We start from the raw sequence: 17,812 nt of genomic DNA, 5'->3' as shown, positions 1-17,812 counted from the left end.
CAGACAGCAGCGCACCCGTCTGCACCCGGCCAGGCGCTGGGGTGGGGCCTGGCGCGCGCTGGGCCTGGGAGGAGCACCTGGTGCCCGGCAGGGGCCACCACACCCACCTCCTCCGCCTTCCACGGCCCGCCAGGCCACAGGGCCACCTGAAGCCTTAAACGCGGAGGAGGGAAAGGCCCCGCCTCCCACTTTCCGGCGCTGCCTGGGCTTTCCCAGGTGGGCCCGGCGCCCCCAGCTGCACGCCCGGCTCTGGGACCCTCTGCCCGCGGCCCGGGGCGGGGCAGCCTTGGCAGGAGCTCCCGAGACCCCGCACCCCTTCCAGGGGGCCGTGGGGCCCAGCGCACCCCCAGCCCTGGCAGGGAAATGCCGCGGGGCTGAAGGCTCCGCTCCCGGTGACCCCTCAGGCCTTCTCCCCATGTTTCGCCCGAGGCCCGACCTCCTGGGCCCGCCTCCCGCCCCATCCTCCACCTGCCCGTCCACCCCCCTCCCCTCCCATCCCCCACCTGCCCCGCCACACGCCAGACCCCCGCCTCCCCGGCGCCCCCTTCCCCGCCCCTCTCCGTCCTCTCCCCATCCCGGTCCTCCCGCCCCGCCCCGCCCCGCCCTCGCCCGCTGTCCGGCTGCGCCCCCGTGTGGCCGCGGGGGGACGAGCGGAGCCGCGGCGCGGGGCCGGGGGGTGGGCGCGGACGGGAGGGGCGGGGCCGGGGCGGACAGGGGAGAGGAGTGGGGTCGGGGCCGGGGCACCCCGCGGTCCCGGGCGGGCCAAGCCTGACACTGCCCGCGAGCAGCATCGTGACGGTCGTTGTAATGAGTCGCTGAACGTGACTGGCGGAAACAGATCGTGCAGCGCGTGCTCGCGGTCCGCGGGGACAGCGCTAACAGGCACTGGCTATGCTGGTCGTCCTCGTGGGGAAACTGAGACACACAAACCAGTGAAAAGGCCACAGCAGGCCTGGGACTCCAACCCTGGACAGCACAAGCCAGAGCTGGGCCCGAGCCCTCACCCAGCCCTCGCCTGACCCTCGGCTGGCCTGAATGTCAGGTTAGACCCACCTAAATGTGACACAGCAGTAACTACTCTTGACGACTGAACTGACAGACACTTTGAATGTCAAAGTCTCAGGTAAGAGTAAAGGCAGACACATTTTTAAATGCAATTACTATTAGTTGAGCCCACGTCAAGGGGACTCGAAGTGGTGAGCAAGTTCCTGATTTTAGGTAAATTTCCTAGTGACGGGGGCTCGGCCTGCTCAGGGTCAGCCAAGTCCACCCAGAGCTTGAGACTGAGCCCGGGCTTCGGGTGCCTTGGACGGGTCTGGCGAGAGCTTCGATCACAGCTTCTGTCGCTGCTGGGGACAAGAGCCAGTGCAGCCCTAAATGCCCACGTGTGTGCCCGTTGCAGGGCTGGAGTCAGGGCCAGGTTGGTACCCCTGTACCCTGGGGATGGGATCCGTGCTGGCCCTGCGGTCCTTCAGGTGGGGAGGCAGGCCCTGGCCTGGGACAGTGCCCTCCCCTCCCGGGAACATGCAGCCCTCCCTGGTTGGCAGAGGCTGCTCCATCTGCAGCGTTCGGTGAGGCGACAGAGGCCAAACGAGTCCTTGCGGGGAGCGGGGTGGGCAGAGCTTTGGCCTGATCCCCGCCACAGGCTGGCTGGAGGTCCCTTGCCTAAGAGAACTGAGGGTCACACCCCCTGGGCCAGAGGCCTGGCTGCAGAGGAGGTGCAGGGATTTCCTTCCCCGGGCTGCTTGGGGCCCGGAGACTCTGCACCTCTGTGCAGGAGACCAACAGGGGCTGGGATTCGGGCGCCCCCAGCCTGCTTCCCTGGTCTCGGAGCAGTGTCTCCATCTGTTATGGCAACTGTCCCAGTTTGCCCGGGACCTTTGGTGCTAAACTGGGGGCTTTCCCCTGTTCCCCCAAGTCCTGCAACACGCTTAGAAGCAGCTACTTACTCGCCTCCCACACTTGACTACAGATGTACCTGTAGGTGACAATTTTAGTATCTTGCCACTATTTGCCAGTCCTGCGGGCAACGAGCACCCAGGACCTCGGGAAGCAGGGTGTGAATGCCCTGCAGGTCGGAGCAGAGAACCTATTCCAGACACCCGGAGATGATTCAGAGAGCCTGTGCCTGGGGTCCTGCCCCAGGACCGGCCCCGGGTCTGTCCAGGTGCAGTCAGGGAGCGCAGCGAGGGCTGTGGATGTGGCGTTGGCACAGGACTTCCGCCCACAGGGCGGGGCAACTGCAGCCTTTACAGAAGGCTGGGGTTGGTGGGGTCGCCAAGTGCTAAGCAGGCGGACCCTGCTTAGCGTCCGAGATGAGCCAGGACCGGGCGCATTCAGGGTGGTACCGCCGTAGACAAGGAAGAAAAGGTGGTGCAGAGCTGGGGAGAGTGAGGGCACCCTGGGGCCCACGTCTGAGAACAAAAGGACGTCACCGCTCTTCTGCCCGAGGTGGCCTTGGTGGGGGCAAGTGGAAAATGACTTTTTCACGCCCAGTTCTAACCCAAGCTGGTTTCCAGACCCAGAGCCCACCCAGGGAAGGGGGACCAGGGTCCCGCAGCAGTTCCTGCATGGAGAGCGCGAGGTGACTGGCAGACCCGGCCCCTGGCTCACCTGCGGACCCCCGTGGGCCCTGGGCGAGTCTCTCTGCGGGAGAGCGGTGGGAGGGGTGCAGCTCTGCTGTGGGGGCTCCTGTCACGGGTAGTTTTTAAAATAGCAAATGGGCCATGAGCACGGGCACCCACGCCGCCTCCCCACGCCTGAAGGACCTGCCACCCCTTCTGAAGGCCCTGGCAGCCTCCTGGTGGGGGTGACACATTCTTAATAATGTATCGGGGTGTTGACAGCCTGCTCTGTGGTCCCCCAGGTAAAAGGAGTTTGGAAATAAGATGCCTTCCCCCGACTGTCTGACCCTGTCACCCTGGACACTTATGGCAGACCGTGTCCTGCAGTCCCAGGAGTCCCCATCATGTGCTCTGTGACATTGGAAGGGTGACTGGCCTGTTCACCTCTGGCGTCATGTGTCTGCTCCTTTCCTGTGCGGCCTCGGTGACATAGGAACGAAGGTCAGGGTATGGCAGGACCCTCCCGAGGCCTCCCCAGAGCCCGCCTGGGTGCTGATGCCTCAGCCAGGTGCGCAGAGGCCACCCTGGCCGGCGGCACTGCGGGTCCCTTCCCCTCGCGGGGGGCAGGCGGGCGCCCTCCACGCCATGATGGGGGTCCGGGCAGACGGGAGCGAGGGCTGGGCAGAGCACCTGGACAGTGCAGCTGAGTCCTGATTGGTCAGTGCAGTTGTGCCCTGATTGGTCAGTGCGGCTGAGTTCTGATTGGTCAGTGCATCTGAGTCCTGATTGGTGAATACAGCTGCGTCCTGATTGGTGAGAGCAGCTGTGTCCTGAATGGTCAGTGTGGCTGAATTCTGATTGCTCAGTGCAGCTGAGTCCTGATTGGTCTGTGCAGTTGTGTCCGGATTGGTGAGTGCAGCTGAGTCCTGATTGGTCAATACAGCTGAGTTCCTATTGGTCAGTGCAGCTGAGTCCTGATTGGTCAGTACAGCTGAGTCCTGATTGGTCAGGGTGGCTGAATTCTGATTGGTCAGAGGACGTGAGTCCTGATTGGTCAGTATGAATGAGTTCTGATTGGTCAGTGCTGCTGCGTCCTGATTGGTCAGTGATGCTGCATCCTGATTGGACAATACGGTTGAGTCTGATTGGTCAGTGTAGCTGAGCCCTGATTGGTCAATACAGCTGAGTTCTGATTGGTCATTGCAGCTGATTTCTCATTGGTCAGTGAGGCTTAATCCTGATTGGTCAGTGCAGCTGAGTCTGATTGGTCAGTGCAGCTGACTACGATTGGTCAGTGAGACTGAGTCCTGATTGGTCAATGCGGCTGTATCTGATTGGCCGTTGCGACTGAGTCCTTACTGGTCAGTGCAGCTGGGTTCTGATTGGTCGGTGAGGCTGTATCATGATTGGTCAGTGCGGCTGGGTCCTGATTGGTCAATGTGGCTGAGTCTGGCTGTCGATCCGGCCCTGGGCATTCACGCAGGATGCCTGAGCCCGCTCAGAGATCGGCCTTCACGGCAAAGTGAGGCGTGAGAACCTAGCGCAGGTGAAAGTCCTGCCCTCTTGAGGAATGCCTTCTGGCGGGAGCACAGGTGCAAACACACAGGTAATCGGTGTCACATTCTGGGGGAGCAAGTGCCCTCCCGCAGTGCCACAGTCCTGGACACTGCTGCCCTCATCCCCACTTGGCTCAGACACCTGAACTGGCCTTGCCCACCAGCTCACAGGCCTTTGCTGCTCACAATAGGCCGCATGGAACCGACAGCCCAAAATGAATCTCCCTGGACCTTCCTGGCCACTCGCCTGCCTGAAACAAAACCTGTAGAAATGTGATCCAACACGTCACAGGCAGAGGTACAGCTGCCATGGCAGCATCAGAACAGAGACACCAACAGAAGGACTGGAAATTGGGGCGCCAGTGAGGTGACAGCAACCTGGGCAAGGAGCCTGTGAGCAGGGTCAGATCCTGTCCCTAGGACCACGTTCCTGTCACCAGCACCAAGGGCCTGTCACTATGACCAGGGGCCTTTCACTAGGACCAGGGACCTGTCACCATGACCAAGGGCCTATCACTAGGACCAGGTTCCTGTCATTAGATCTGAGTTCCTGTCACTAGGACAAAGTCTTGTCACTAGGACCAGGGGCCTGTCACTATTACCACGTTGTCCCATGGGGATAACCCATCCCTGCAGATGAAGACATTCTGTGACCTTGGCATCATGACCTTTACCCCTAAATCTTCATAACTCAGGTTCTCGGCTCACCCTGCGTGTCTCTGCCTGGCAGCAACCAGCACCCTGTGTATGGGTGCCCTGGCCTGGGCCCCTCTCACCAACCTCTTCCGTCTACGGGCAAAGCGTCAAGCACCTCGAGGGTGCCGTAGCCCAGGGAGCTGTGTGGGCCGAGCTGTGTTGTCAGACCATTGAGAAACGGTTGGGCAGCTGCTGTGCTTGGCAGGAGCTTGTGTCTCCCAGCTGGTGACAGCCCCAGGCCCTGCAGGTGGGCAGGGCTTCCTAAAGCGGGTCTTCCTGAGCCACTGCTGGGCGCCCCCCCTCCGAGGGCTGCCGGCTCCTACGCCCATCCGTGGTTCTCCCCTCAATGCTCCAGCCTCCGCAGGGCTGGCTTGGGGGCTGTGGTGCCGCCGGGACCCTTCCAATCTCTATCCCAAGCCCTGTCCAGGGTAGTGCCCTCCACCCAGAGGGGCAGTGGCCTGCGGCCCTCCCGGAGTCCCTGGACCCTTCCTGGGCCACCTCACATCGTGTCCTCACCTCGGAGCACACCTTGAGCCCGTGCTGCTCACCATGACCAGGTGTGGCCGCAGACCGAGGCAGGACCTGCTGAGACAGACCCCACTCCTGGGCAGGCAACACTGGGCGTCTTTCCACCACTGCAGGCAGGGACGGCCCGTGCGTCCTGAAGACAGAGGCGTCCCAAGGATCGGACGAGGCCTGGCTCTGCACAGACCGTGGGTTTGCCCAGGCCCTGGGGACAGGGCCCCTCCAGCCATCGCCCTCAGACTCAGAGCCGAGTGAAGGACATGCCTGTGGAGGCCCTGTGCCTGGCAGGACGTGACTGGACCCTCACAGGCAGCCTGCCCAGCCCAGAGTGGGCAGAAGGAAAAGGAGGAAAGAGAAGGAGCTCTGGCTCCTCCGGGTCTCCAGGGAGGCAAGTCCTGCCAGGGCTCCAGACAGCCTCTCCAGAACATGCCCTGGGCTCCATGATGGCCTGGTCCCTGGAAGCTGACGGGAGAAGGGGAGAGGAGACGGGGACAGGAGGGGAACAGCCCCCAGCTAAGTCCAAAGCCAGCTGCAGCACCCGAGAGGGAGGCCGGGCCCTGGGGCAAGGGGAGGCACCTGCCTGCGGCGCTTGGGCCACGGCTGCTCGGGGCTCTCGAGACCCCTGGTGGTCATAATGAGGCCTGGGGACAGTGAAATGGAAAGACCACAGCAGTCTGGAGTCGGGGGAGGGAGGCTCCCTACTGCCCTTGGTGGGAGCAAGTGGCCGGCACCCCTGAAGAACTCACCTCCCTGTGCTGCGTCCCTGAGCCCAGCGCTTCCTGGGTCCCCAGGGCCCGAGTGAACAGGCCCAGGGGAACAAAGGCCGTTCAGAGGCTGTGGACGCCCCAGACGGCACCAAGCTCCCACACTGGGCGTTCTCAGCTCTTCTGTCACAGTCCAGTCGAGCGCAGGGGCCCTGGGGCGGTTGTCCATGTTTCCAGTCACAGCAGGGCAATCCTCCGCCTCTCCTCGGGATACTCCATGTGAGTGGCCACTTGTCGTGGCTGCGGCCGCTGCCCCAGATAGGGAGAGCTTCCCAGGGCGGCACAGAGCAGCACTGGCTGTCTGTGCCTCCCCCGCACACCCAGCAGGAGCCACGGAAGCTCGAGCCGCTGTGAGCCACAGCATTGTCCCCGCACCCTGCGGGCACAGGCCACCCAGGGGCCAGGCACGGCTGGGCTGCTGAGCTCTAGCCCAGCCCAGGTGCCCAGCCTCAGGTTGCTCACTGGCCCAGAAGGTCGCTGGGACGAGGTCTCTGACTCCAGTGATGCCCCAGCCCCGCGAGGGTGCCAGGTGTGCCTGCCCTTCCTTCGGGCAACCTGGAGGCTGGAAAGGACGAAGCCCAGCAGGTCTCCTCCACTGTTCCCGAGGAAGTGAGAGGAAAAGGGCGGAGCTATTGTCCGGAGCAGGTGTCCCCAGGACATCTGCACACTCCCAATGACAGCCCTCACCAGGGAGCACACCCCGCGACCCCACTGCTCGCCAGAACCAGGTGATGCGTGGGAGCCGGGCAGCCTCTGCCGTGCACCGCGACCATGCAGCCCACTGCCAAGCGAGCGAGGTCCGTGCCCTCGGGGCTCCAGTAGCTCCCGTGCAGCCCCGGCAGGGATGAGCTGCAGCCTGAGCGGGAGGTCTGGAGAGGGTGCATGGCGGGGCCGGGCCGGCCGCGGGTATGGACAGCTGGGGGAAGGTCTGCTGGACGTGCGCATGCCGGAACAGAAGTTCTCTAAAAAGGAGTCTGAAGGAGAGAGACTCATTCCAGAGACCCCGCCTTCCGTGTGATAGGGTGGCTGATCCAGAGAGCACAGGGAAGGCTCAGGTCACACAGCGGAAGTTCCCGCCCAGGCTCCCCGGTCAGGTTCATCATACAAATGAGGGATTCACTGGCTTGGTTCGATTGGTCAGTGAGGCTGAGTCCTGATTGGTCAATGCAGCTGAGTCTGATTGGTCAGAGCAGCTGAGTCCTGATTGGTCAGTGAGGCTGAGTCCAGATTGGTCAGTGAGGCTGAGTCCTGATTGGTCAGTGGAGCTGAGTCCTGATTGGTCAGTGCAGCTGAGTCCTGATTGGTCACTGAGATTGAGTCCTGATTGGTAAGTGCGGCTGACTACGATTGGTCAGTGAGACTGAGTCCTGATTGGTCAATGGAGCTCTGTCCTGATTGGTCAGTGAGGCTGAGTCCTGATTGGTCAGTGCAGCTGACTCCGATTGGTCAGTGAGACTGAGTCCTGATTGGTCAATGCGGCTGTATCTGATTGGTCGGTGTGACTGAGTCCTGACTGGTCAGTGCACTTGGGTCCTGATTGGTCGGTGCAGAAGAGTCCTGATTCGTCAGTGCATCTGAGTTCTGATTGGTCAGTGCAGCTGACTGTGGTTGGTCAGTGAGGCTGAGTCCAGATTGGTCAATCAGGCTGACTCCTTATTGGTCAATGCGGCTGAGTCTGCTTGGTCAGTGAGGCTGAGTCTGATTGGTCAATTCCGCTGAGTCTGTTTGGAGTGCGGCTGAGTCCTGATTGGTCAGGGAAGCTGAGTCCTGATTGATCAGTGTGGGTGAGTCTGATTGGAGTGCCGCTGAGTCCTGATTGGTCAGTGAGGCTGAGTCTGATTGGTCAGTGAGGCTGAGTCCTGATTGTTCAGTGTGGCTGAGTCTGGTTGGTCAGTGAGACTGAGTCTGATTGGTCAATTCCGCCAAGTGTGATTGGAGTGCGGCTGAGTCCTGATTCATCAATACGGCTGAGTTTGATTGGTCAATGCAGCTGAGACTTGATTTGTCCATGCAGCTGAGTCCTGATTGGTCAATGCAGCTGCATCTGATTGGTCAGTCCGGCTGAGTCCTGTTTGGTCAATGGAGCTGAGTCTGATTGGTTAATGCCGTTGAGTGTGGTTGGTCGGTGTGGCTGAGACTGATTGGTCAGTGCATCTCAGGTCTAATTGCTTAATGCATGTGAGCTCCAGACATGCTAAAGCTGAGTCTGATTGGTCAGTGCAGCTGAGTCCTGATTGGTTAGTGTGGCTGAGTCTGATTGGTTTGTGGGACTGATTCCTGATTGGTCAATTCCACTGAGTCTGATTGGAGTGTGGCTGAGTCCTGATTGGTCAATGCGGCTGAATCTGAATGGGTGGTGCAGCTGAGTCCTGATTGGCCAGTGAGGCTGAGTCTGATTGGTCAGTGAGGCTGAGTCCTGATTGGTCAATGCGAATTGGTCAATGCTTTCCAAGAAGCCCAGCTGCATCCCAGAGCAAAACTCAAGAGTATTCGTAGCCTCATAAGAACACTTGGCACCCAACAAGGTAAAATCCACAAGGTCTGGCATCCAACGAAATGTCCGAGCAAGCAGAAAAATATGACCCCCATACTAAGGAGCAGTCAATAAATTGAAAGCAAACCAGAACTGATACAGATGTCAGCAGAGAACAAGGGCATTAAAACAGCTGTCATAACTGCATCAACGTGTTCAAAGCAGAGGTATAGAAGATGTAAATAAAGAGGACCCAAGTGAAACTTACATATATGAAAACTACCTTGTGTGAGCTGAAAAATACTTGGGAAGCAGGAGGGATGGCCTGGCCGCTGCACAGCCTCCAGCTCTCCCAGGTTGGGGTTTGCTCTTGCTGTGTCCTCACAAGGACAACGCTTGGATTTACTTCCTCTTTGACAGAACCACGAAGCAGGCAGTGTCTGCACTGTGGGGAGGGCGCTGTGGGGCGGGGCACGGCTGGGGCTCCGGGTCAGGTTCCTGGCTGGGGCTCTGCCCTGCCCTGGGCTCCTGCATGGCTGGTGCTGAATCGTCCCGATGCGGGCCTGGTCTGGCCCTGCCTGTCCCTGGGGCTTGGACAGCTTCAGTGCCAGGGGCTTCTCCCAGCCGTGTGCTGACCACACAGCAGGTTCTGGTGCTTGTCGGCTCCCGCCTGGGCCACGGACGGGGAGGACGCAGCAGGGACCCACACCCACGTCTGAGCAGCCTGTGGGGGAACTCCTGGGTCACCTGGTGAGCTTCTCTCCAGGTGTGCGCAAACTCCTCTGGCGCCTGAGCAGGTGAACCTCTCCCTGGCCTTTGAAGGTAACAGCACAGCAAACCCGCAGCTCAGCTGAGAGGCCGCTTTCTGGTCTGGAGGCATCAGGCACAGGCAGCACCGGGGGCTTGTGGGAAAGCCGAGTGTGACGGGCCAGCAGGGGCTGCTGCGAGGCTGTGGTCTCCTCTGCGCTCCTTGCAGTGCGGGTAACGTCTGCCCGATGGCGGGCAGTGGGGGGGGGGGCGGATGCCCGGCCTGGCCATGAGGAGGCAGATGGCGCCAGGGTGGGGGGCAGAGGGCGTTGCCGCTGGGGCCTCAGCTGCTGGACCACCGGGTCCCTGCCCTGGAGCTGTCCCCTGTGGCCGAGTGACCAGGGGCGAACAGGGCCCTCCTTGACTTCTGACTCAGTCTCCCTCTCTGCATGGGGTGGGGGGCAGCAGTGGCCGGACGGTGCTCCGCTCTCGCGCTCTGCACACGGCAGGTGCCCGCGTTCGCTTCCCAGACGGCTGCAGCGACAGCGTCCCGGGAGGAGGCGGCCACGGCTCAGCCGGCGTTGCCCTCCGGCCCCGCGGGGGTTGGGACACACCGTGAAGCCCTGACTCCCCCTGGGCTCTGGGGAGGTCGTGTTCTCGTGACCTGTGGGAAGGGCCGAGGCGCCCGGGCAGAGCTGCCGCCTCTGCCTTGACCCGCCACTGCGGAGTCTGTGTCGGCCCCGTCGTGGGGGACCCGGCAGAGCCGTCACCGAGGTTAGCGTTTGTGCGCGTGGGTGAGACGGTCCCTCCCTCTGGGACTCTGCGAGTTGGTCTGAAAACGCAGGATCGTTGGATGGGGACAGGGCATCGTTCTTGTCATCCTCGTTGTTTTGTGCAGATCCAGCTTTCCAGCTGGTTAATTTTTCTTTTGCTTGAAGAATTTCTTTTAATTTTTTTTTTTTTTGGTAATGAGAATCTGGTGGTGATAATTTCTGTCATTTTTTGGTCTGAAAAAGTTATTTCATTTTCTGTTCTGATAGTATATCAGATATACCATCTGTTTGCTCCTGACCTCTGGCGTCACGCCCTGTGTGAGAGGATGCGGCTGCCAGTGAGTGAGGCTCTCCCCTGCCCAGACGTGAGGCCCCGAGGGTGAGTGCCACCTTCCGGTCCCAGCCCCGGGGACAGTGTCTTCTTGTCTGCAGCCGCCTGCTGAGGGGCGGCCGGTCCTCAGAGACCCGGAGGGGCTCCGGGTGGACATTTGGAAATGGGGAACCACAGTTTCCACCACACTGAGGTCCCCCACGCCCAGGACGTGGTAGCCACGGGTGTGACGTGCACGCGGTGGCCTCTCTACCCTAATGGAGTATCAGACTCTGAGCTGGACGTGGGTCTGGCTCAGCCTCTGTGAGGAAGTTCGTTGTCATCTCTGTTTCACTGGCAGGGTGTGCAGGTGGTTGTTCATAAACGTAGTTTCCTTACAGTAATTTCCTCCTTCCAGGGAACGTGCCATCGCAGCACAAAGTCCTCTGTGTCCTGCCTTCAGAGTCTCCAGCGTCATTGCTGTGTGAGGTCTGCGACTGCACGGTAGGTACTCCCGTGTGTTTCACCGTGTGTTTTGCAGCAGCCACACACTCCCAGGTCATCACTGTTAACCCCAAATCAGGAAACACACCTTTCTCCCTGACAGTCCAATCCACCAGGCCCACTTCACCACCTTCCCCAACTGGGAGAAAAATGTGTCTTTCCCTTCGGTTCCAGTTTTCTTTTTCTGGAACTGTTTCTGAGACTATCCCTCAGTTTCCCAGCCTTGGCAGATCTAAAGAGCAGAGATGACTCCAAGGTTGGTCTGGGCAGCGCTTCTTCCTGAGCAGACGCAGACCCCACATTCCAGGCAGGAACACCCTGTGTTTATGCCGTGCTCTCAGTGCAGCCCCCCAGGGGGAGCGCAGATCCCCCCCCACACACACACACTGGTGGTCTCAACCTAACAAAGGCAAACAGCGCTTTACAGACTCAAGTCTCGTCATGTCGCTCTCCTGATTTATAACTTTCCCAGTGGTTTCCTACTGGCCTTGGAGAAACAACGCAGGACTGGCCATGGCCTCCAGACCCTGAGCGGTCCTGCCTGCTCCCCTCTCCCACACAGTCTACCCCAGCTGCCTGCAGTCTACTCTGCTCTCACTTTCAGGGACACAGCCGGGTTTTGGTGTCTCAGGGTTTTTATTCAGGGTCTCTCAAGGCATCCACCCAGTGGACACCCTTAGCAAATTTTCAAAGCGTTTGCCCAGCTAGAGCCTTAAAGTCACAGCAGTTTGTAGTATCTAACAGTAGAAAAGTTGATAATGTGATTTTTCAAAAGACAAAAAAATTCACTATTTAGTGTATCATTTGTGAGACTCAGATTTATATATAGACCAAGGAAATAGTAGTCAAAAACAGTTTATATTTTAGATAATTAGTAAAGAAAAATTAAATCTCACTGCCAAATGAAAGGCAAATGGCCTAATTGATCATGGAAATTTCATAAGAATTTACTGAACCACATGTTACCTTGCTGTGTTCTCTAGCCGTGTGTGTGCACACGTGTGTCCACCAGTTGCGAGGTATCTCAGGTTTGCACACTTATGTTTACATCACCAATCGATATGACAAAGTCCTAGTCCATACTATGACAATGTATGTAAATATTGGAAAGCACCTTTTAAAATTTCACCATTTTTACCACTTGTGAATATATAATTCAATGGAGTGTCATACATTGGCCGTGTTGTGCAACCATGTATTTATTAATAGTTCCAGATGCTTTTCTTCTTCCTCTGAAGGAAACTCAGAGCCCATTACAAAGTCACTTTCCTTGCCCTGTCCCCCAAGTCCCTGGCAAGCACTAATCTATTTTTCATCGCCGTGGATTTGCCTGCTCTGGACATTTCATACTAATGGACTCATATAATATGTGGCCTTTTGTGTCTGATTTCCTTCACTTAGGACGTTTTGGAGGTTCATCCATGTTGCGATATACATCAGTACTTCATTCCTTTTTTCTGTATGATTAAATACATACACCATTCACCATTTTCACCATTTTTAAGTGCACACTTCAGTGGCATGAACCACATGCACATTGCTGTGTAACCATCACCACCATCCATCTCCAGAATTTCTTTCATCTTCCCCAAGTGGAACCCTGTATTCCTTAAACACCCGCTTCCTATTTCCTCTCCCCCTAGCCCCTGAGAACTACTCCAGGTGCCTCATAACTAGAGCATACTCTGTTTGTCTTTGTGTGCCTGGGTTGTTTCACTTAGCACGATGACTCAAGGTTCATCCGTGTTGTTACATATGTCGGAATTTGCTCATTTTTAAGGCTGAATTATATTTCATTGTGTGGATGGACCACATTTTATTTATCTGATCATCTGTCAGTGGACACTTGTGTTGCCCTTTTGGCACAGTGAATAATGCTACCATGAATGTGGGTATTCAAGTCCCTGTTTTCAGTTCTTTTCAGTATATACCCAAGAAGTGGAATCACCGTGTTGTAAGTTAATTCCATCCTTAATTTTTGAGGTATTGCCATATTGTGTTCCATAACAACTGCTCCATTTCAGTTTTCTCTTTCCCTTTGATGGATGAATAATAAACATATTAGTTTATGATGTATCGAATTTTGTTTATCCATCCATCTGTTGATGGACGTTTGGGTTGTTTACACCTTTCAGCTATTGTGAACAGAGCTGCTATAAATGTTCATGTACAAGTTCTTGTTTGAACATTTGTTTTCTAATCTTTGGGGTGTATACCTCGGAATGGAATTGTTGAGCCATGGTAATTCTACTTATAAATTTTTGAGGGGAACATTCAACTATTTTACGCACAGGCTGTGCCATTTTATATTTCTACAAGCAGTGTTTAAGGGGATCCAGTTTTTCTGCATACTTGCTGACACATATCTTTAATGTTTTTTAACAGTAGCCTTTCTAGTGTGTGTGAGTGGGTATGTCATTGTGGTTGGAATGTGAATTTCCATAATAACTCATAATGTGTACTATCTTCTTACGTGCTTGTTGGCCATTTGCTTGTCTTTTTCCGTGCAGTGTGTATTTTAAGCTCTTTGTCCATTTTGTAATTGGGTTGTTTGTCTTTTTGCTGTTGAGTCTTAAAAGTTACTTATATACTCTTGATAATGGACCCTTATCACATATAACACGCCTCTGTGGGTTGTCATCTTACTTTCTTGGTGGTGTGTTTGGATTCCCAAAAGTTTTTAATTTTGAGGAAATATTTTCTTTACTTGCTGTGTTGATGGTGTCAGATCTAAGAAGCCATTGTTAAACCCAAAGTTATGAAGGTTTATCTTCGTGTTTTCTTCTAGAGTTTATGTTTTTACCTCTTACATTTAGGGCTTTGGACTGTTTTAGTTAATTTTTTTGTGTGTGATGTGATGTGAGGGTATAGTTTCCTTCCTGTGCATGTGGATAGTTCTCTAACATCACTTGTTGAATTTAATGACCTCGGGCCTTGTTTACAATCAATTGACCGTAAAGGTATGGAATTATTTCTGGACTCTCAGTTCAGTTCCATTGATCTATATGTGTACCCTCATGCAGGTATCAACCTGTTTTGATTGCTGTTGCTTTGCAGTAAGGTTTAAGATTTAAAATTGAGAAGTGTGAGGCTCCAAGTGTGTCTTTCTGTTTCAAGAAGATTTTGGTTATTTGTGTTCCCTTAAAATTCCATCTGAATGTTAGGGTCAGTTTGCCCATTTCTGCCAAAAGGCCGTTTTGGATTTTTGTAGGAATTGCATTGAATTTGAGATCACTTTGTGTAGTATGGCCATCTTCAAACACATTCAGTCTCTAGTCCATGAGCATGGACTGTCTTTACATTTATTTAGATATTCTTTAATTTTTTCAGTAGCATTTTGTAATTTTCCACATACAGGTTTGCACCTTGGTTAAGTTTTTTCCTAACTGGATTATTGTTGTTGATGTTATTCAAATGGAATTTATTTCTTAATTTTATTTCCCCGTTGTCGATTACTAGTCTAAAGAAATAAAATAGATTTCTGTGCATTAATATGTTGTTCTGTGACTAAGCTGTATTTGTTTGCTAGCTCAAATAATTTTTTTAATTCCTTAGGATTTTGTATACTTAAGATCATGTGATTCGGAATCTGTGAATAGTTTTACTTTCCTTTCACATATGGATGCCTTTTATTTCCTGTTCTTATGTAAATGTTCTGGATAGAACTTTCAGTACAATGTTATTTTTTATTTCAAAATGCTAATTAAGGTGGTACAAGTCTTTTTGTTACATGGATGTCTTGTATGATGCTGAAGTCAAGGGTTTTGGTGTGTCCATCCCCAGAATAGTGTTCATTGTGGGCAAGTTTTTATCTTACAACAACTCTCCCTCTCTCCCCCCCCATAGGTTTTTCATGTCCTTTATATCGCTTTGTGTCCATGTATATCCACCTAGGAGCTCCCACTTATTAGTGAAAACATATGGTTTTTGGTTTTTCTTTCCTGAGATAGTTTACTTAGGATAATGGTTTCTAGTTCCCTCCACATTGCTGCAAATGACATTACTTCAGTCCTGTTTTTTTTTAGAGATAGGGTCTTGCTCTGTTTCCTGGGATACATGGCAATGGCATGATCATAGCTCACTGCAACCTCACACTCTGGGGCTGAAGTGATCCTCCTGTCTCAGCCTCCTGAGTAGCTGGGACTACGGGGACATGACACCATGCCTGCCTTATTTTTCTTTTCTTTTGTTTCTTTCTTTCTTTCTTTCTTTCTTTCTTTCTTTCTTTCTTTTTTTTTTTTTTTTTTAGAGACTGGGTCTCACTCTTGCTCTGGCTGGTGTTTCCCTCCTTTTTATGGCTGAATAGTACTTCATGATTTATATACATACACACACACACACACAGACACACACACACACACACACACACACATATATACACACACATTTTTGTCCCCTCATGAATTGAAGGGCACTTACGTTGATTCCACATGTTTGCAATTGTGAATTGTTCTGCTATAAACATTCGAGTGCAGGATAAAATGACTTCATTTCCCTTGAGTAGATACCCAGGAGTGGGATTGCTAGATCGAATGGTAGGTCTACATTTGTTTCTTTGAGGACTCTCCATTCTGTTTTCCATAGAGTTTCTACTAATTTCAGTCCCACCAATGTATCAGCGTTCCTTTCTCTCTGCATCTGTGGCAGCATCTATTGTTTTTTGACTTTTCTTTTTTTTTTGAGACAGAGTCTCGGTTTGTTGCCCGGGCTAGAGTGAGTGCCGTGGTGTCAGCCTAGCTCACAGCAACCTCAAACTCCTGGGCTGAAGCGATCCTACTGCCTCAGCCTCCCGAGTAGCTGGGACTACAGGCATGCGCCACCATGCCAGGCTAATTTTTTCTATATATATATATTTTAGTTGGTCAGATAATTTCTTTCTATTTTTAGTAGAGACGGGGTCTCGCTCTTGCTCAGGCTGGTCTCGAACTCCTGAGCTCAAGCATCCACCTGCCTCGGCCTCCCAGAGTGCTAGGATTACAGGCGTGAGCCACCGTGCCCGGCCCTGTTTTTTGACTTTTTAATAATGGCTATTCTGATTGGGGTAACGTGGTACGTTATTGTAATTTTAATTTGCATTTCTCTGGTGATTAGTGATGTTGAGCAGTTTTTCATATGTTTCTTGGCCATTTGTCTATCTTCTTTCCAAGAATGTCTGTTTCAGTCTTTTGCCCATTCTCGGATGAGGGTGTTCATTTTGTTCTTGCTGATTTGTTTGAGTTCTTTGTAGATTCTGGATATCAGTCTTTTGTCAGATGTATAGTTTATGAGTATTTCTCCCATCGTGTAGGTTGTCTATTCAGGGTGTTGGTTATTTCCTTTGCTGTGTACAAATTTTCTAATTTAATTAAGTCCCATTTATTTATTTTTGTTTTTGCTATTTGTCTTTGGAGTCTTGATCATAAATTCTTTGACTTGGCTGAAGTCACAAAAGTTTTTCCTACTTTTTTTCTAGAATTTTTATGGTTTCATGCTTTTCATTTAAGTCTTTAATCCATCTTGAATTGATTTTTGTATATAGTGAGAGAGGGATCCTGTTTCCTTCTTCTGCGTATGGATATCCAATTTTCCCAGCACTATTTATTAAATAGGACTTCCTTTCCTCAGTGTATGTTTTCTGCTTTGTCAAAAATCAGTTGGTGCCAGGTAGATGGTTTTATGTCTGGGTTCTCTATTTTGTTCCCTTGGATTAGTCTCAGTTTTTTACACCAGTACCATGGTGTTTGGGTTCCTGTAGCCTTGTAGTATAATTTGATGTCACGTAATGTCATACCTCCAGATTTGTTGTTCAGTATAATGTTGCATGCAGAGGTGAAAGTGAGTATCTTTGCTTTGTCCCTGATCTTAGCCATAAAAGCTTTCAGTCCCCACTATTGAGATAATGTTCACTGTGTGTTTTCCATAAGTGCTTTTTATCATGCTAATAATATTGCATTCTATACCTAGCTTGTTTGGTTTTTAGATAAAAAAGTGGCATTGTATTTTGTTTAAAGCTCCTTCTGTAAGAATTGATATGATGATGTGATACTTTTCCTTTATTATGCTAATATGGTGTAGTACATAGGAGATAATAGAAAAAAACTTTGTGATACAATATCTGAATAACAAAAAATGAAGTCTATTTAAAAAATCCAGGGCCGGGCGTGGTGGCTCACGCCTGTAATCCTAGCACTCTGGGAGGCTGAGGCGGGTGGATCGCTCGAGGTCAGGAGTTCGAGACCAGCCTGAGCAAGAGCCAGACCCCGTCTCTACTAAAAATAGAAAGAAATTATCTGGCCAACTAAAAATATATATAGAAAAAATTAGCCGGGCATGGTGGCGCATGCCTGTAGTCCCAGCTACTGGGTAGGCCGAGGCAGGAGGATGCTGAAGCCCAGGAGTGTGAGGTTGCTGTGAGCTAGGCTGACGCCATGGCACTCACTCTAGCCCGGGCAACAAAGCAACACTCTGTATAAAAAAAAAAAAAAAATGCCAGCTGGATGTGCTGGGCCTGAAGCCAGTGAATGACAAAACGATTCTGACTGTTACATTGAAAAACACAGTGGTCGGAGGGTTTCAGGACCTCGAGGTCTCACCTGCCACTGACAGACACCTCGTCCCCCGCCAGCCCGGCCCCCGCTTCCTCGTCAGGGCGCGGCCGCGCCCCACAGAGCGGGCAGACAGCGCCCCTGCGCGCCGGGCAGGCGCCACCCGCAGCCGCCTGCAGGCCGGGCGGGGAAGAGGCTCCCGCGCGCTCCCGCCCAGGCTCGGTCGCCATCTTCTGCGCGCGCTTTCCCGCGCAGGCTCCACCCCCTGCTGCCGGCGGGCGGCTCGCCTCGGAAGCGGCTGCGCGGCGTGGGGGTGGGGGTGCCGCCACCACCGCCCATCCCGGGGCGGGGCCTGGCTGGGGCGGGGCCGGAGCGG

The 17,812-nt window shown here is 53.6% G+C and overlaps 2 long non-coding RNA genes across 5 annotated transcripts in view; both read left to right on the top strand.

The window, feature by feature from the left end:
* The first annotated feature begins 1,380 nt into the window (after positions 1-1,380).
* LOC123628849 lies at positions 1,381-10,871 on the top strand. 4 transcript variants are annotated; one of them, XR_006731783.1, is made up of 3 exons: positions 1,381-1,420; positions 10,366-10,477; positions 10,827-10,871. It is a non-coding gene; the product is annotated as an uncharacterized LOC123628849 (long non-coding RNA). The 4 variants fall into 4 exon arrangements; XR_006731784.1 differs by having other exon boundaries at positions 1,401-1,420; positions 10,374-10,477; XR_006731782.1 differs by lacking the exon at positions 1,381-1,420 and adding an exon at positions 8,461-9,375.
* Position 10,872: 1 nt separating this feature from the next.
* LOC123628847 overlaps positions 10,873-17,812 on the top strand; it is a 48,674-nt gene continuing 41,734 nt past the window's right edge. The window contains exon 1 of the long non-coding RNA XR_006731779.1: positions 10,873-10,912. This is a non-coding gene — a long non-coding RNA (uncharacterized LOC123628847). The remainder of the gene's footprint in view (positions 10,913-17,812) is intronic.

This window comes from Lemur catta, chromosome X (genome assembly GCF_020740605.2).
Source record: "Lemur catta isolate mLemCat1 chromosome X, mLemCat1.pri, whole genome shotgun sequence".
In the NCBI taxonomy this organism is placed as follows: Eukaryota; Metazoa; Chordata; class Mammalia; order Primates; family Lemuridae; genus Lemur; species Lemur catta.
The sequence above is the reverse complement of the archived record's forward strand: the minus strand, read 5'-3'. Positions and strand labels throughout refer to the sequence as shown.